This window comes from Urocitellus parryii, chromosome 2 (genome assembly GCF_045843805.1).
Source record: "Urocitellus parryii isolate mUroPar1 chromosome 2, mUroPar1.hap1, whole genome shotgun sequence".
Taxonomy (NCBI): domain Eukaryota; kingdom Metazoa; phylum Chordata; class Mammalia; order Rodentia; family Sciuridae; genus Urocitellus; species Urocitellus parryii.
In genome coordinates, this window is record NC_135532.1 from 203,515,276 (window position 1) to 203,533,265 (window position 17,990).

Below are 17,990 nucleotides of genomic sequence, written 5' to 3' on the forward strand. Positions count from 1 at the left end.
TTGCATTCCACATCTCATGAATCCTTCCTGTATCTTCAAACCACCAACAGAACATCATCTAACCAGTCTCTCTCTCTCTCTCTCTCTCTCTCTCTCTCTCTCTCTCTCTCTCTCCTTCCTCTCTCTCCTTCCCTCTCCTCTCTCCCTCCTTCCCTCCCTCCTTCCCTCCCTTTCTCTCCCTTTTTTTTTTCTCAGACACTCATGCCTCCCTCTTAAAAGGACTCTTCTTTTTTCATTGGACTGACTCACTGGTGAAATCCAGGATAATCTTCCTATCCCAAAATCATTTATTATATTACATCTGCAAATCATTTTGTCACTTAAAGCAACATATGCACAGGTTTTGACAATTAGAATGTGGCCATTTTTCCAAGGCCATTATTTTGCCTACCACAAGTAAAATATAGGTTAAAAAAAAATCCATGCATTCCTCCTAACTTATAGGAAATTGTTACTCAATTATAAAATTTAACATTAGATTTGTTGGAGAAATTTAAAGAATAAATATATCACATGTATGGTGTAAGTAAAAATAACCAAAATTGGAGCAGATCTCAAAGGATCAGCAAACAGTCTTTATTAAGCACCCATCTAATGGCACATTTTTAGGGGAGAAAATGGCAACTGGTTACAAGAAGAGTCTGTATTTTATAGGTCTCAATGAGAGTTAATCATAGAAAATGTTTAGTGTGACTTAATCATTAGAGACTGAGGTCATGTCAGTTGGGTAGTCAGGAAACTGGTTGTGCAGGTTAAAAATCTAACTCAAGAGAACAGTTGTAAAAGCTTGAAACTCATTGTTGCTGGGATGAAAGTCCAGAACCCAGAGCTGTTCTTTGCCTTCTCCACCCAGGACCCATTGTTTGTCCTCCCTTCTTCCACTCCGAGATCACACTCTCCTTCTTTTCTCCCTGGAAGCTGTTATTCCCCTTTGTTTGGAGAATGTTATTTTCTATATCTTTCATATGGTATTAGAGAATTTATAATTTTTTTAACCTGAAAACAAATGAGAGCTTGAAATTTAAAATTCTGTACTTATACATCATATTTGTCTCTGACACTCTCAAGTTGTTTTGTTAAGTTCCACAAAATAACATTAGGGTTCAACTTACTTTCTTACTTTTTTGATGTTTGTCTCAGATAAACAGTAAAGTTATAGTCAGTGATGATTATTTTTCCTTAAAATCCAAACTACTCATCTTCATTCATAACAGAATACAGATATTTATTAAGGAATATTTTGCATTTGAATAAATCTTACATTTCCCATCTTCATTTTCAAGGTATGGTCATATTATTAAAGTATGAATTAAACATATTGAAAATTCACATGCTGTCCATAGAGTACTGAAAAAAAAAATGTGAATGGCTTTCAATGTCATTTTCTCTTTGTAATTTCTAACATTGTGACCTGTGATATCAGAATTGCAAGGTGCCATTTTGGGTCTTGAGTCATTATCTAGGAAGACAGAGAAATAATTCAAAAGTTCTTGAGCTACTTTATATCCAAAATACTTACTTCCTCATTTCAGTGCTTTGCAACATAAATCAATGTTTATATTTTTTTAAACAAATACTAGTTTGTGAATATTTTGAATGCAATTGGATTCAATTTAACAAATACAGGCCTCTTTAAAAATTAATTCTCTAGCAACAGTCAATAAAAAGCTTAGTCCATTCAAGTACTATTTCTACATTCAGTGAACAGAAAACCTTGAATACTTACTTCAAAGACATTGACTAGCTTCATAGGAAACAGGGTACAGATGAGAAGGCAAAGATGCAGAAAAGGGTACCTCCACATAAGGGGATAACATTCTGATGAATAAATTTGTCTTGTAATAATTATTTTTTTTTCATAACTTAAAATCTGTTGCATATGACCTATACCATAAAATTATTTTTCTTTTTTGATGGTAAGATTCTATCCATATTGAAATTTCTCCCAGGGAGTCTTGAAAGCAGTGAGAGTAAAATTACTATTTTTTAAGTTACAGTACTAGGAAAAACATTAATTAATTAATTAATTTTAAAACTAAGTACAGGATCACTTGTGGAGATGAACATTTTCTGTGCTGATCATGTTTTGCACCAAACTCCAGTAACATCTAGCACAGAATGAAAGGACTCAAGTAGGTGAGTTTATGATGGACCTAACCTAAAGTTCCTTACTCCATCAGAGATGCACCACATTCCACCAGTGTGGAAATAGTGTAGCCATTGTAGCTTAAGGAGATGTGCAGCCAGGATAAAGGGGTGACTCACTGATCAAACACAGTTGTTGAATGCATGATAAGAACAGGGTTTAATAACCTGCATTATTAAAACCATAGATTAATATGGATTATTAAAACAGATAAATAATTATTAATATGGATTAATTCTGATGATAGTAGACTGTGTGTGTAAATTATTTCTTATATTGTATTTACTTTAGCAATTTAATACATTGAATTCCACTTATTTTAATTCATATGATTTTTTAAAAAATGTGTTTGGTAGCTAATAAAATGATAATTTCCCAATAAAATATATTGGAAAATTCATTTTGAACAAAATCCATACAATTTATCATCAGCTTCCAGTGCACTTTTAGAAATGATTCCAATTTTACAAGAATAGCAAGACCTTTGAGACAAAGCAGAACTTAAAGTTTTAGTTAGTAAATTCATCCTTTAGTGATTTTTTTTTTTTTTTTTTTTTTTCTTTTTAAAGTCTCTACTGAAATCACATTTACTTCTTTACCTTGGATTATTCGAACACAGATGTATTATACAATCCTAAATGTTCATTTTCTCAAAAATTGTAAATCCATTTTGGCTTCCTTCCCCCCCCAGCATGTAAGTTTTTTCCTAAACTCATCAGCATGGGTCAGGATGACTTTTCTCATTTGCCATTTATTCTGCCAAAAATGTGCTCTTACCTGAGGTCACAGCAGAAACAAATATCATTTTAACCAGAAATGCCACAGTCTGGCTGGGCACAATTCAGGAGCCACTTGTCAAAAGAAACAAACTTTATTTTTAAAACTACAAACGCCAAACAAAACAGCTCCTCAGGAAAAACCCTCAGAGCCCAACTGCCACCACCAGCTTCCACAAGCCTCTCCCACACACCAACCACCACCTCCCACAATCCTCCTGCTCTTGAGGCCGATTGGCTAGGTCGCGTGGGCGGAGCCAAAGAAGTCCCCCAATGAGCAGTTCCGTAGTCTGAAGGGCAGGGAAACAGCCCAATGAACATGACCGCAGAGGAGCCAATCAGCTAGATGTTGCTGGGGCCACTGTGAGCCAATCATCAGCTGGCAGTCTGAAGGGCAGGGAAACAGCCCAATGAACATGACCGCAGAGGAGCCAATCAGCTAGATGTTGCTGGGACCACTGTGAGCCAATCATCAGCTGGCAGTCTGAAGGGCAGGGAAACAGCCCAATGAACATGACTGCAGAGGAGCCAATCAGCTAGATGTTGCTGGGGCCACTGTGAGCCAATCATCAGCCGGCAGCTGGAAGTTTGCTGGCAGCTGGAAGTTTGCTGGGGCCCCTTTGGCTGTGGCTCTCAACACAGAAGCATATGTGAATAAGTACGAAACTTGGATAACCTCACAATATATAACCAGAATATATTTCTAGCCCTATAAGTTACCATTTTGGACTTCAAAAAGAAAAGTCCTTCAACCAAAAGTAATTTGAAGTAATTATAAAATTATTTTATCTTGTGAAAATCACATTCTTCTTTGAAAACTCTGTTTCTCTTCCTCTTGCTGTCTCTCTTTTCATGGCCCTGAATATCTATTTGCAATACATATCTCCTCTCACTTGGTCCCACTTAGCCAAACCTTCCGTGTGGCCTACTCCTCTCCTTCTGTTCTTTATTTCTCCACTTTTTTCACATTTTTTTCAGTAGCAAATATCTGTACCTGCAAATTCTCATTTATGTATATGTGTGTGTATGTGTGTGAGGATGGGAGAGGAGAGAGAGACAGAGAGTGTGAGAACCATGTAATAATAGTCAATGGGTAGAGATCAATAAATCTATAAAGACTAATGTGAAAACTCATATGGCCTATGTTTTGTTATTTCTTGTGTTTCATGTAGATTTACTATTACTGGAGATATGCATGGAGATACTTACAGTTTCAATTTACCATTTAAAAAAGTTAAAACTCACATTTTAAAATTTCTATTTCAAAAGATAAAATCAAATCCCAACAGATATTCCAAAAGTATTCTTGAAATACCAAAGGAAATATAATTTAAATAATCATATTTTATTGGTAAATAATTGGCTTACAGTTTTGCAAACTAAAACCAAGAATTTTATTTCATCTTTCTTTTAAACTTGAGTCTCTAGTTTTATATTTATTTCCTGGGATTTCTTTGGTAATATTTTGATTTATGTTCATCTGCCTAAAATGTTTGTAATTCAGAGTTAATATTTTCGTCTTTTAAACCTGATTGAGATTTGCACCTTTATTAAGAAGATTAAAATGCTGGTATGTATCATTTTTATGTGTTCATCTTGCTCTTTCCATCTTGTAGCTTTCATAGCTTCCACCTTCTTTTTCAAGTTTATCTTGCTGCTTTCCATGATTGAAGTATACTTCCCAAAACTTTGGAAGCAGTATGTGCTGCTTTTAATGTAAATGGAATTTTTATATTGAATTATTTAAGGAACATTTCTAATTATTAAAACATTTAAATACTTTGCCATACAGTTATGCTGATACTTTTGCACCAAGCAAAATATTGGTGACTCAATAAAATTGAAGTGCTTGTTATAATTAGTTTTAATAACTTTTCTCATTAATTACAAACTAGCCCTGTGATTCTTTAACACCCTACAACTCAAATTTTTCTTAGTTTCTTCAAGAGGTTGTTTACAACTGAATGGAACATATTTATGTCTTTCTTGTTTTGCATTATATTTGGTTTTAATGATGGTTAGTACAATTGTGAACCCAGATTGATTTTTTTTTTTATTTTGGACTTAACTAGATTTTGTATTTTTTTAGACTACCTAAGAATATTTTCAAAATTTAATCTGTTTCTAAACTGTGTAAAAAAATTAAGAAAAATTTTACACATATTTTCTAGATAATAATATTTTTATCTTACTAATTTTTATCCATATGTCATATATTATGCTGACTTAAATTTAATGTTACATTTAAAAACTCAATAAAGAGATATTTATTATTAAAATATTAGAAATGAGTGAACTGAATCTTAGAGACACTAAGAACTCTGCACATGATTTAAATTGTGGAAATTGGCAGATTTGCAGTTGAAGCATGGTATTTTTATATCTAAACCCATTGTGACAAACACTGGTTTTTCATCCACCATGGAAAAATTAATTCTATAATTTACATTTTTCTTCATACCAGCATTATCATTGGTTTATCTTCTCTTTCATCTTTTATTATCTTTATTATCCCCCCTTTTTGAAAACAGAATTTAGTTAGAAAACAATACAACTTATCTCTTAAACTGTAGAAAATTATAGCTTAAATTCATCCTTTATCTTGTGGAAAGAAATCAAAAGTTTTTGTCTTTGATGTTTTTATTGTATATATATATATATATTTACCTACTCTGTATCTGTCGTCTTTCCATTATATTCACCCTAATTCATACCAGGCAAGGACAATTTCCTTTTTTAAATTCCTGTCTCTCAAATAAATATTCACATGATATAGCTGAATGTAGCAGAAGTTTAACTGAAGGTCCCAGTTTAATAAAAAAGGCTTTATAGCTATTTATGGGAAGTAATTAACCTTAGAATATCAACTCCATGCTCTAAAGTACACTGAGCAATGCCAGCCAGTGGAGGCTTTGACCTTCTGCTCTCATGGTGATTGTACTTTCAGAACCTCTGTATTTTGCTGTGATCTCATGTTCAACTGTACCCCACTGCACCACAGTTTTTCCGAAGCCTTTCATTTCCTAAGTAGTTAACATTGTTTTCTCCCTATTTCTACAGATCCAGCAATCCTGTTCATTTAATACGCTCTCCATGAATGAATAATAATTATAAAAAGACATTGCCTTTACAAAAAAGGGACAGGATGCACTGGTGTAAGAGAAACTAGGCAGAGAGGAAGAGCAATCAGGTAAGGGGTTTCTCTGCTCTTGAAAGAATTTGGTAAAGCTTTTCAGGAGATTATTTAAAATCTGATTTGATATGAATTGGTGTTTAGGATGATTGTGGTGGTATTCTGTTTTAGGCAGAATAAATAAGATATTCACAAAGGGTCAGGTCTCAAAGTTTAGGACCTAGGGAACTAAAATGAATTCATGATACAGCATAGAGATGAACATTGGAAGCTGAGACTAGAGATGAAGTTCCTGATATATTCTCATCCTATGTGATGGAGACCCAGAACAAATTTGGAAGGGAATATTAGATTTCTTCTGTGGGGGAGGTAGATAAATTCTTCATTTTTTTTTTTCAGCAAAGTACTATGAGAACAGAAGATGACATCTCTAGTTAAAAGCCCAGATGGAATCATTCAATTTTGAAGGAAAGTAAAAATTAGAATCAGTAGGATGCCACTAAGGGGCCCAGTTCTAGATTTGTGCTGTCTGATACTGCAGGTCTAGCCTTTGTGGATGTGTATTTACATATATATATGTAAATACACACACGTGTGTGTGTGTATATATATATATATATATATATATATATATATATATATATATATATATATATAAAATTATATATATATGTAAATATATAATTAAAATTTCAATTCACCAGTCATACTAGCTATATTTTAAGAACTTAATAACAACTGGTGGCTACTCAGTGTTGTATGGGACAATGTAGACATTTAAAACTTTTCATCAGCTCAAAAGATTTTATCTGACAGGGTTGATGTAATATGGCCAGGGTGGCTTATATGACTTTCCACATTAAGTAAAAACTGACAGTAAGAATGACAATTATAATTTTTAGAAAAAAAACTTAATATTAATTTTTAGTTGTTGGTGTTGTTACCCCAAAACCTTTCATTACAATATTACAAAATTTAAGTTCTGGAATGATAACATGGAAAAACTCATAAATTGGAGCACTTTTATGGGTGATAATGGAAAGGTAAAAAGGGTCATATACATAAAGGAAAATATATAGCCTAGAGATAGAACTTGAGATCAAAAAGCAAATAAAAGCCAGGGGTGACTTAGAAGAAAACCTGGAAGAATCTTTTTATCTACAAAAGAGACAGCAGTTTTAGCATTCAGTGAGAATTTATACCAATTTTATTTTTTAATATTTATACCACTTTATAACAACTTTTTTTTTTAATTACAAGGAGAAGGTATCACCAGCACATTAGAAAGGAAATGGTTTTTGAGATAGGGTTTCATGAGTGTCAAGGATGAATGTGACATGATGAAACCAAAGCCTTTCAAGACTTCTGTGTTCATGGTGGGAAATGGAGAGAGCCAAAACTGGGCAGGAAAGAGGGTTGAGGGGATGTTGCAGTAATGAGAGAGCTGTTGGTCTGAGCCAGTGAATGGGTGATGGACTGGAATATCTGGGGTTAAGGGCTATTGTTAAATATATTCTTTGTTAATTACAAAAATGACCTGTTGTGATTTTCCATTGGATATAATAAAGAGAAAAGAGAAACAAAAGAACAGTCATGTTTCTGGATTAAAAATCTGTGTGTATCATTTTGGCATTTATTCAAAATTTTAAATATTTGACACAACTATTTCTTTTGTCCCTTTATTGAACCTTCAGAGGCTATTTTTCCATGTTTCTCATATACAGCTTATGAACAAACAAATATGAAAATTAATGTTCCATTCCTAGCAGAATTCCAAGGTCCCCTGAGTATCCTTGGATCTCATTTACTTCTTCTACCACACAACTTGTTTCTTTAATAGTCTACATTATCTGAATACTTTAAAAATATATCTACTAGCCTCGGGGTAGAGCTCAATGTTGAAATAATTGCTCATCACATGCAAAGCCCTGTATTCAATCTCAATGACCAAATCTCCCACACACACACACATACACACACACACAAATTGTCTTCTACAACTAATTTTCAAGGAGATTTTTCTTGCCCTCTCCCCTTCATAAGGAGAATCTCTTGTACAGATGCTGTATCTCAGTAAATAGTGTTGCTGCCATTCTGTTTATCCCGTGCTTCTTATATCCTGATTCCCCACAAATTCAAACGCAGACCTCCTGGTGATAGTTATGTTGCATCTGTCATGCTGGAAGGCAAGATATATCATATCTTTCTGATTTTTCCTTCAGGTAGACTATGTTTTATGAGTTAAATTCTAGATAACATTTATTTCAATGCAAAGCCCTATGCCTTAAGAGAAAGTGTTTACTTAGGGTTTTGGGCAGCAGTGTGTTTGTTTGTTTCCTTGCAATTTTTGAACTTTGAACATTCATTTATTTCTCTATCTTCATAAATATTATAGTGGTAAATTAAGAATCTGATTTGAGAGCTGCTAGATTGAAAACATTTTACTTTGAAAATTGTCTTGATGGAAGAAACATATTTAATTTACCAAAATGGAAAAATGACACACATTGTTCCTAACTTAGTTACAGCAACATTCATTTCTGTATGTAATAAAAATACTACATTAGAATTCTAACTACATTAGAATTTTTGATAGCTTTATGGAGATATAATTCATTTACCATAAAATTCACCCAGTGAAGTCACATAATTCAGTGTTTTTGAATGTATTCTTACAGTTGTACAATGTTATCTTAATCTAATTATAGAATATTTATCTTTCCAGAAGATAACTCACTGATATTAGCAGTGATCTATTTTCTTTATATATTTACCTCTTTGGATTTTTTATATAATATGCTGCTGTGACCTGCATGGCCAAACCTTAGAAACCAATTATGGGCCATGTGGGATTAAGAAAGACAAACACACACTTATGGAGAGAAAGCTGGGACCAAATGGGACACCGCCTTCTGATGAAGCAACAATGACCCACAGCAATCTTTGCATGTTTATTACACAAAAGGGTTTTCTCTGAGAAAGTTTCTTCAAAGCAGAAAGGCTTCAAGGTCAAAACACTGGCAAGCAATTATGATTATCTACTGTGCTCATAATTCTATATCTCCAGCAGCTGGTGTCTGAACTCAAAGTCAAGTCCCATGCCTTGCACAGACCCTCCTCAGGAAGGGCATCACCATAGGGATTGGGCTATCTTAACCTGCACCTTTGCACAGGAAGTTCCCAGTGCAAGGGCAGCCACAACCACCCACAAAGCAGTCAGAGATTATGATCCAGTCACCACTCTCAACAAAAACATCCTCTTTTCTGAATTGTTTTCAAGTTTATCCATGTTGTAGCATGTGTCAATGCTTCATTTTTAAATCATTGGTGTGTAATTTCTCTTTATATTGACAAACATTTATTTATCCATTCATTATCTCATAGAAACTTCTTTCTCTTACATATGAGTAAATCTGCTGTCAACATTCATGTACAAATTTTGGGAAGGATGCAAGTCATCATTATTCTTGGCTGTAAACCTAGAAATGTAATTATGAAACCATTTTATAATTACTATACTATTAGAGATGTATGACCATTTTATACCATTAGAGATGTATCACCATTTTAATTTCTCTACATCTTAGGCTGTGGTTTTTGGTTTTCTGTCATTTTTTATAACCATCCCAGTAAGCATGTGGCAATATCTCATTGATGTGCATATCCTTAATGACTAACAGTGTTGAGACTTTTCAAGTGCTTATTGATAATTTCTACATATTCTTGGGATAAAGGTCTATTGAAAACCTTTACTTTCATTTTTAATTGTCCTTTGGTCTTTATGTTATTGAGTTGGAAGACTACTCAATTTGAATACAAATCTTATTTGATTTATGATTTTCAACTATTTCTTTCTATTCAAGGGATTATTTTTCACTTTATTTTTCGTGCATCAAAATGGTTTTAAATTGGAATATTGACCATTTCACATTATTTATTTGTTGCTTGTGATTTTTTTAGGGGTGGTTTCTATCTTTAAAAAAATATATTTTCATCTAGAAATTTTATAATAATTGTTCTTATATTTAGTTTCATGATCAATTTTGAATTGTTTTTTTTTTTTTAAATACCTTTACCCTGGCTGTCAGTATTTGCCTTTATGTCAGTAAAACCATTTATTGTAAAGTTTGTGCTGTATTCCTCTTACTCAGTTAGATTTCAAACCTTCATCTCTGGGTTTGTATGTGGCTCCGATGTTACTTTCATTGTTTCAGCACTTTACATTTTTGTCTTATTCAGCCAAGAACCAGTAACTGGTGATTTCTCCTTAAGTCTCGGGTATGTTTGCAGACCTCCAGAGTAGCATGGATGTATGTAGCTTTATTTTTTACTTTCTCAGAGTCACCTCTGCTTCTGATAGCTTGCTGCTCAGTGTCAGGTCTAAAATCCTATTTGAGCCCCTTGTGCCAGTGAGTCTTCTGTGCTGCACTGATGGGTAAATGTGCAGCCTGGGGAATGCTCTGCCTTCTGTTCCACATTCTGCTCAGACCACTCCTAGGTGGGTGCCGCCCAGAGCATTAGCACAGCTGCCCAATCTCCAGGGTTGACTCTGATCCCAGGATAGCTTTTTAAGTTATCTCTTTCCCTGGCATTCTCCATTAAACTTCTGGCTGTTTTGCTGTTTTACTAGTATCATTGAACTACCACCTTCCTCTAATTGCTTTCCACCAAGATCTTCATTATTTTTGACAATGCCCTGAGGTATGAAGTTCTCCACTGTCTGTTTCTAAATAAAGTCAGTCCCCTCAAACAGAGCTGAGGAACTCATTATCCTTAAGTCCTGTTTCTCTCCATAGTTAGAATTTGTTCGTTATTTTACTTGAGCTGGAGGAGGAAACCTGCCCTTCCCAGAGAGACAGTTCTGCTATGTTGGTGGGCAGTATCTCTGTGTATTTGTGAGGCATTTATTTTGTCTCTGAACAAGGTAAGAACCGTGATTTGAATGCCTCTCTTCTCATCCTGAGCTCTGGTTCCAAGAGCGTGGCCTGGATGAGGAATGTGGTAGCTGGTCCTTCCTAGCACTTGAGATAGAGCTTCTGCAGTGTGGGGTTGATTGTGAAAAAGAAAATCGGGCACTCTCACCTCCATTATGGTCCATACTGAAAATCTTTGTGTTTTTACTAAATTTACAGTGCCTAGGGTAGATTTTCTGAAACATGGAGGCAGAAGGAGGATGGTACAGTAATGTGGTGATTATGACTCAAACATCTCAGGCTGGCTGCTGTTTTTATGGGGATACAACATATTTTCTTTTAATATGTTTTTTTAGATATTGATGGACCTTTATTTTATTCATTTATTTATATGTGATACTGAGAATCAAACCCAGTGACTTGCATGCATTAGGCAAGCACTCTACCAATGAGCCACAACGCCAGCCCCACAGCATATTTTCTTGATTGAATATTTTGCCTTTTGGTATATGTCTTTGGGACATTTGATTTAATTTTTATTTTGTTTTTATTTGACACATGATAATTTTATATTTTTATAGGATTTACTGTTAAGTGGCTAGGGAGAAAGTTCTCTGAAACGTCCTGCCCCCATGACAGCTTAATATTTTTAAGTTCTGTCACAAAAATATAATAAAATTGTGTGTATAATATTGTACACATTAATGTTTATAAAATATAAACCTACAAATATAAATAACATTTTATCTCTAAATATTAAATGATCTTGTATCTTATAAAATTAAATTGACATTTTGTATAACCCTGAGGATCGCCTTCCATTTCCATGCAATTTCCCTTCTCACTCCCTTTCCCTCCCACCTCTCATCCCTGTTTACTGTAAATATTCTTCTCAAGCTATGTAATGTTATGAACGACCAATAAAAAAAAAAATAAAAAAAAAAATAAAATAAAAAAATAAAATTAAATTGAAGTTATATGGTGCATTAGGTTATAATTAAATGTTAAGTGGTTCAATTACACAGTTTATCTTTACCCACTAGTACACTTAATTAGTGGCAATTGCTTAGAACTCAACAAATTTCCTTGTGTTTGCAGAATGACAATTTGATCCCAAGAGAAGAAATTGCTTTATAATTGATAGATTGCCAATGCTTACTTTAAAGAAGGGATGTATTGTATTATGGTTTAGATATGAGGTTTCCCCCAGAAGTTTATGTGTGAAATAATGCAAAGAATGTTCAGAGGTGAGATGATTAGGTTATGAGACCCTCAATAAAATTAATGGATTATTTCACTGATGTGGGTTAACTGGACAGTAACTGTAGGCAGGAAGGGTAGAGGTAGACAAAGTAGGTCACTGGGCATGTGCTTCTGGAATTTCTACTTTGTACCTGGTGAAAGGAGCTCTCTTTCTGCTTCCTGGTTGCCATGTTGTGAGTTGCTTTTCTCAGCTACTTGCTTCCACCATGATGTTTTACTTCATCTGGGTCCGTAGGTATGAAGTCCATAGTTGACCTGTGGACTGAACCTTTGAAACTATGAGCCAAAATAACGTCTTCCTCTGCTAACTTGTTCTTGTCACTTCTTTTGGTCTCAGTTACAAAAAGTAACTGGCTAAGACAGGAAGCTCTGTAATTTATTTGATAATAGTACTTGTCTCAAGCCATTCATGGGCTGAACGTGTGAGCTATGCACATTTGAATGATATGAGGGGAACAGTCTGGAGTTATGTTCTTTGGGGGCTGTGCGACACATGTGTGCCTTTCTTCTCACCCTGAGATGGGTGTGACTTGCCAAGATGTCAATCAATCTGCTGATCAAAAGACACCACAAAGCAAGACTCCACTTTTGAAGCCCTGCCCCTTGCCTTATTTGGGTGGAATATTCTATGGAATGTCTTCTCCCAAGTAAATGGGTTGGGGGAGGGTTGGGTGTGTTAGCTGTCTAGCTCTTTCCAGCACTGGAGCTGACCCTGGGGGTAAGCGAGCTGTCCTGCCCTCCATCTTAGAGAATTATGTTCTTGTACTGGGTGGTTTCTTAGCTGTTTTCTTAGCTATTGATACAGCCAACTCCTTCAAATCCAGCTCATCTCAACAGTCTGGCCAGCTGGCAACAAGTACCTAAATAGAAATATTCATTGCTTCTGTCATGTGTTTGAAACTTTACATAACTACTACTACTACTACTACTACTACTACTACTACTACTACTACTATTCTTGTTCTTCTTGTTGTTGTTCCTCCTCTTCCTCCTCCTCCCCCTCCTCCTCCTCCCCCTCCTCCTCCTCTCCCTCCTCTTCCTCTTCCTCCTTCTTCTTCTTCTTTTGTTGTTTATTTGATGAACATTCTTCTGTTTATATGAGTGTTACTAATAGTACAATAGCCAAGGTACCTACCTATCTTCCCCTGAACAAAACTATACTGTTACCATGCTGATTATATATACATGCATTACACATTATACTGGCAGCATAAAAAATAATTTGCCTTGAACTAATATTTACCTTTAGCCTTTCTGTCAATTGATTTGCTAAATACCAATTCCAGAATTTTGCATTTCCTCATTAACATTCATGCAGTCCATGGTTCTGCGGACTGGTAACTGGTGTTGGGCTCCTTTTGGGTGGTTCTTCTGACTCTTGTATAAGCTGTTTGCTGCTGTGGCTAGTTAGTTTAGGAAGAACTTGGCTGGGAATAAGTTAAATGGGGATCACTGTCCATGAAACTGTCTATAGTTCAAAAGTGTAGCATTCAGTTATTAACATAACAAGGTTACAAATTCCTTCAGAGAGTAAACATTAATCTGAAAGTGTTTCTTAAGTTTCTATTTGTTCTGCATTCACTATTTATTGATTATTTTTTCTCTCTGATTACCACATAACAATTATACATATTTATAAGGTAAGTCACATGGTCATGCTGAAAGTCAATGGGAAAACTTACTCATCTATTGACAACAGAAGCTGGAAGTCATAAATAGAGGAAAATAAGTAAAAGAAGGGGAAAGTTTTATATCCAGTTTTTCTATCCATAAGGGGACCGTTTTATGTTTACAATCTGTCAGTCTTCTAATTTGTTGACTATATTTTTTAAGTAATTGACTTCTTAGCTTATTGTTTAAATAACAAGAACTATGTCCTAATTTTGTTGTTCCAAGTGCTTTTTAAAACTAAATGAATTCATAGAAGAATGATGTTATTTTCTCCATCCTTCAGAAATTAAGTCCTTAAAAATTGACAAATTTACCCTAAAAATAGTACCAACTACATAGATGCAGTAAGTTTCTCTTGTTCTTCTCTCTCTCTCTCTCTCTCTCTCTCTCTCTCTCTCTCTCTCTCTCTCTCTCTCTCTCTTGTACCAAGGATTGAACTCCTGGCACTCAAACACTGAGTAACATCCCCAACCTTATTTTATATTTTATTTAGCCACAGAGTCTGAGTTGCTTAGTGTCTAGCTTTTGCTTAGGTGGGCTTTGAACTGGTGTTCCTCCTGCTTCAACCTCCAGATTACAGGTGTACACCACCACTATTGGCTCTTCTCTCTTTAATTCTTTTGCTTTATTGTAATTTCTTTTGAGATTGTGAAAATTTAACTTCAATAGTAATAGCATTTAATAGAATATGATCAAAAATAATCTTCTCTTTAAAATATTTCTATTTAAAGATTACTTTTATTAAAACAAGAGGAATTATAAATAGATGTTGAGGCATATATACATGTCTGTTTGAATCTGTTTATATATATATATATATATATATATATATATATATATATATATATATATAATACATATATATGTAAATGCATGTATAAGAAATATATGTTTATAATATATGGTTATAATATGAATATCAAGTTATCTGTACAATATAAATATTAATATGAATATTACAGATCTCTGGGGTAAAATTGAATGTAAAATCATTTTTGTATTACCCTAAAGGTAGTTAAAAAATTTATTTTGATTACCAAAATACGTGAAAAATCTCTAAATATTATAAAACATTATGCCTTGCTCATTTCATCTCAGATTTTAAATGAATAAAGGTCTTGATGTCTTTACATTTTTTTGGGGTGGGGATCACAGCTTTCATCGCACCAGCATATATGCATGGCAAGTTGTTAGGATTTTGTGTTTTGTGATTACTAAAATTCATACTTTCTTATCAACATTGAATTTCAGCTCTCAAAATACAGGTTTTACTAATTCCTAATGTTTTATTTCAGAGATTCTTAACTACGAAATTGGGAAAGAGCTGTGCCACATTCAGTTATAAAGTAGGTAGCAAATAATTTTACTAATATTTGGGATTGGTTACTTCTCGCTAAGATATATATCTGAGGTGTGTGTGTGTGTGTGTGTGTGTGTGTGTTCTACAACAATGTGATATGATGATTTCCATGACATTTATAGGAGCACATGAAGGAAGGAGTAAAACAAACATGGACGAAATGGGAGTAAGAACCATTGAAGCTAGTTCTGGAGGAAAGGCAAGGTTCCAGAAATTAGTTTTGGAAATCATTTCATGTAGCCTTCAATGGGACCATGGCCTGATGTACTGTGTCTCCGTTTTATATATATATGAAAGAGGTTTATGGAGTTTTACACACACACACACACACACACACATACTCAGATGCCCTACAGCAAAGGTGATATTATCTAAATAATAATGTCATTTTCACATACTTATTATCAACCCTACCTCTGGAATAGACTGGAATGAAGCACACCTGATCACAGGGAAAGCCGTGGGAGGCTCCTCATGGGAACATCACTCATCCTGTCTTTTAAGATGATGAGAAAACAAAACACTGCTTTGATCCATATGTGGTGTGAACTGCCGTTGTCTGGAAACATGGCACTGAACAATGCATCCTGACATAATGAAAAATGACACTGCAGCTGAATCTGCCTACACATTTCTTCATACATATCACCACACGTGTAGGGTGGGGTATCGACTTACCTTGAAAGGAGCAGGTGTCTAGAATTATCACATTATTCAAAGCATCAACAGAAGGTTAAGGGGAGAGCACTAGTTGATACTTCAAAGCAATCTCATAAGAAGCCAATAGATGATGCTTGCAGCCCTGTCATCCCCTTCAATTCCACTCTGATTAGAGCTGTCCAGCACTAGCTAAAACAGTTCATCAAGCACTGGCCCCATCAGAGGCAGCAGTAGATCATTTCAAAGGGTCTTTTCTGTTACAGTGCCTTCTTCCAGATGTGCTTCCAACAGTTTCTGCTCTGTTCTTTTCCTTGCTGGTTTTATTCCTTCCCTCATGTACTGTATAATGCCATGGGGGAGAGGAATGCTAACAGCAAAAGCTTTTCAGTAATCTGCTGATCTGTTTTGAAATTCTATACTCTTTTATTATCAATCAACCTCTTTTCAAGACATATAATAGAAAAAGTTAAAATGCACACTTTAAAAGAATAATATACTTGATAGTCATCTCTTTATCAGGATAATATTTTAATTCAGTTTCCCACCCACAAAAATTTTCCTTTTATAATTCTAGTCGTTGCTTTTGTTGTTGATGAGGGATTTTATGGATTTAATGTCTTTTTCTTCTAGTTTTATTTATAAATGGATAAAATACATTGACTCTATTTTATGTTCTGATAAATATGAACTCTCCAAATATACATTTTTTTTTTGGCGGGGGGCGGGGAGCTGTACCATGGATTGAACTCAGGAGCACACAACCATTGAGCTATATCCCTAGCCCCATTTTGTATTTTATTTAGAGACAGGGTCTCAGTTAGTTGCTTAATGCCTCACTTTTGCTGAGGCTGGTTTTGAATTTGCAATCCTCCTGTCTCAGACTAAGGAGCCACTATGATTATAGGGATGTGCCACCATGCCCAACCCATCCAAATACACCTTTTCAATTCTTAGTATCTGTCTAAAATGTGATAATATAAGTACCAGAACTGGACTTTATTACTAAATGTTTAGATTTTCAAGCAAACTCTTCACCAATGAAGTGATTATGAGAAGCAATAAGCATTGTGAATAAGAATAGTCTTTTAGAAGACAGTTTAAATAAACTTAATTTCTGTCCCTGTTCCTTTGATTGTTCTCTTAATTTAGAAAAACCACCTACTTCATTCAGTTTGTTCAGGAGCAAAATGAGCAAATAATATAAAAATAGGCCTGTTTTATAATTAAATAAATTAAATAATATGAAGAATTTTAAACTGCAACTGGCTGATTTTAAGTATTTAATAAAATTCAGCGTGTGTGTATTCAGCATGTGTGTGCACGTGTGTGTTTATAGGCATATATTTATTGTCATACTATAAACTTTTAAATGACATGGAAAATATTCACTGCATTATAAGATATTCATGCTTGTTGTTTATCTCTTGTATAAGAAATACTTTTCAGGATTCAAATGTTAAAGTAATCTTAACACTTTGACACCAACTGCCTCAATGCATAATTTCCATTAATGATATCCTAATTATAAATTCAGTACTTCTCAATAAATTCTCTGTTCTCATTAAATTGTGGAATATCTACTCAAATTCAGAGAAGACATCATTTGCTTTATTTATTTAACCAAACAGTGCTCTAGTTACTTCAAGAAGAATGAATAATTACAGGGACTTAATTTTATACAAGCAGTGAAAGAAAGTGTAGTTCGGTGGTCTCTGCTGGCTATTAGGAATCCTGGAACAAAACTGCTCTGATCTCCTTGATGACCAGCTGCATGTAGACAGAGTTGATGATTCTCAGGAAGACAGGGCAGAGCTGCTGGCAATGCTGTTTGCTGATGTTTTCAGAGAGCCTGGGGAAGGCCGCCTTGTACACAAAGCTCATTAGCATCAGAACCAGCATCTCTATATTTCCACACTATATTAAGGTACATGAACAAGGCTTTCTCTAAAACCTTGACCTGTTACACTAAGATCTATAACTTTGCAACATTTTGAACTTTATTGCTATAAAAGATACAACTTTATAGAATTATTGTGAATTACAAGTGCCTCAGAATGCCCATTATATT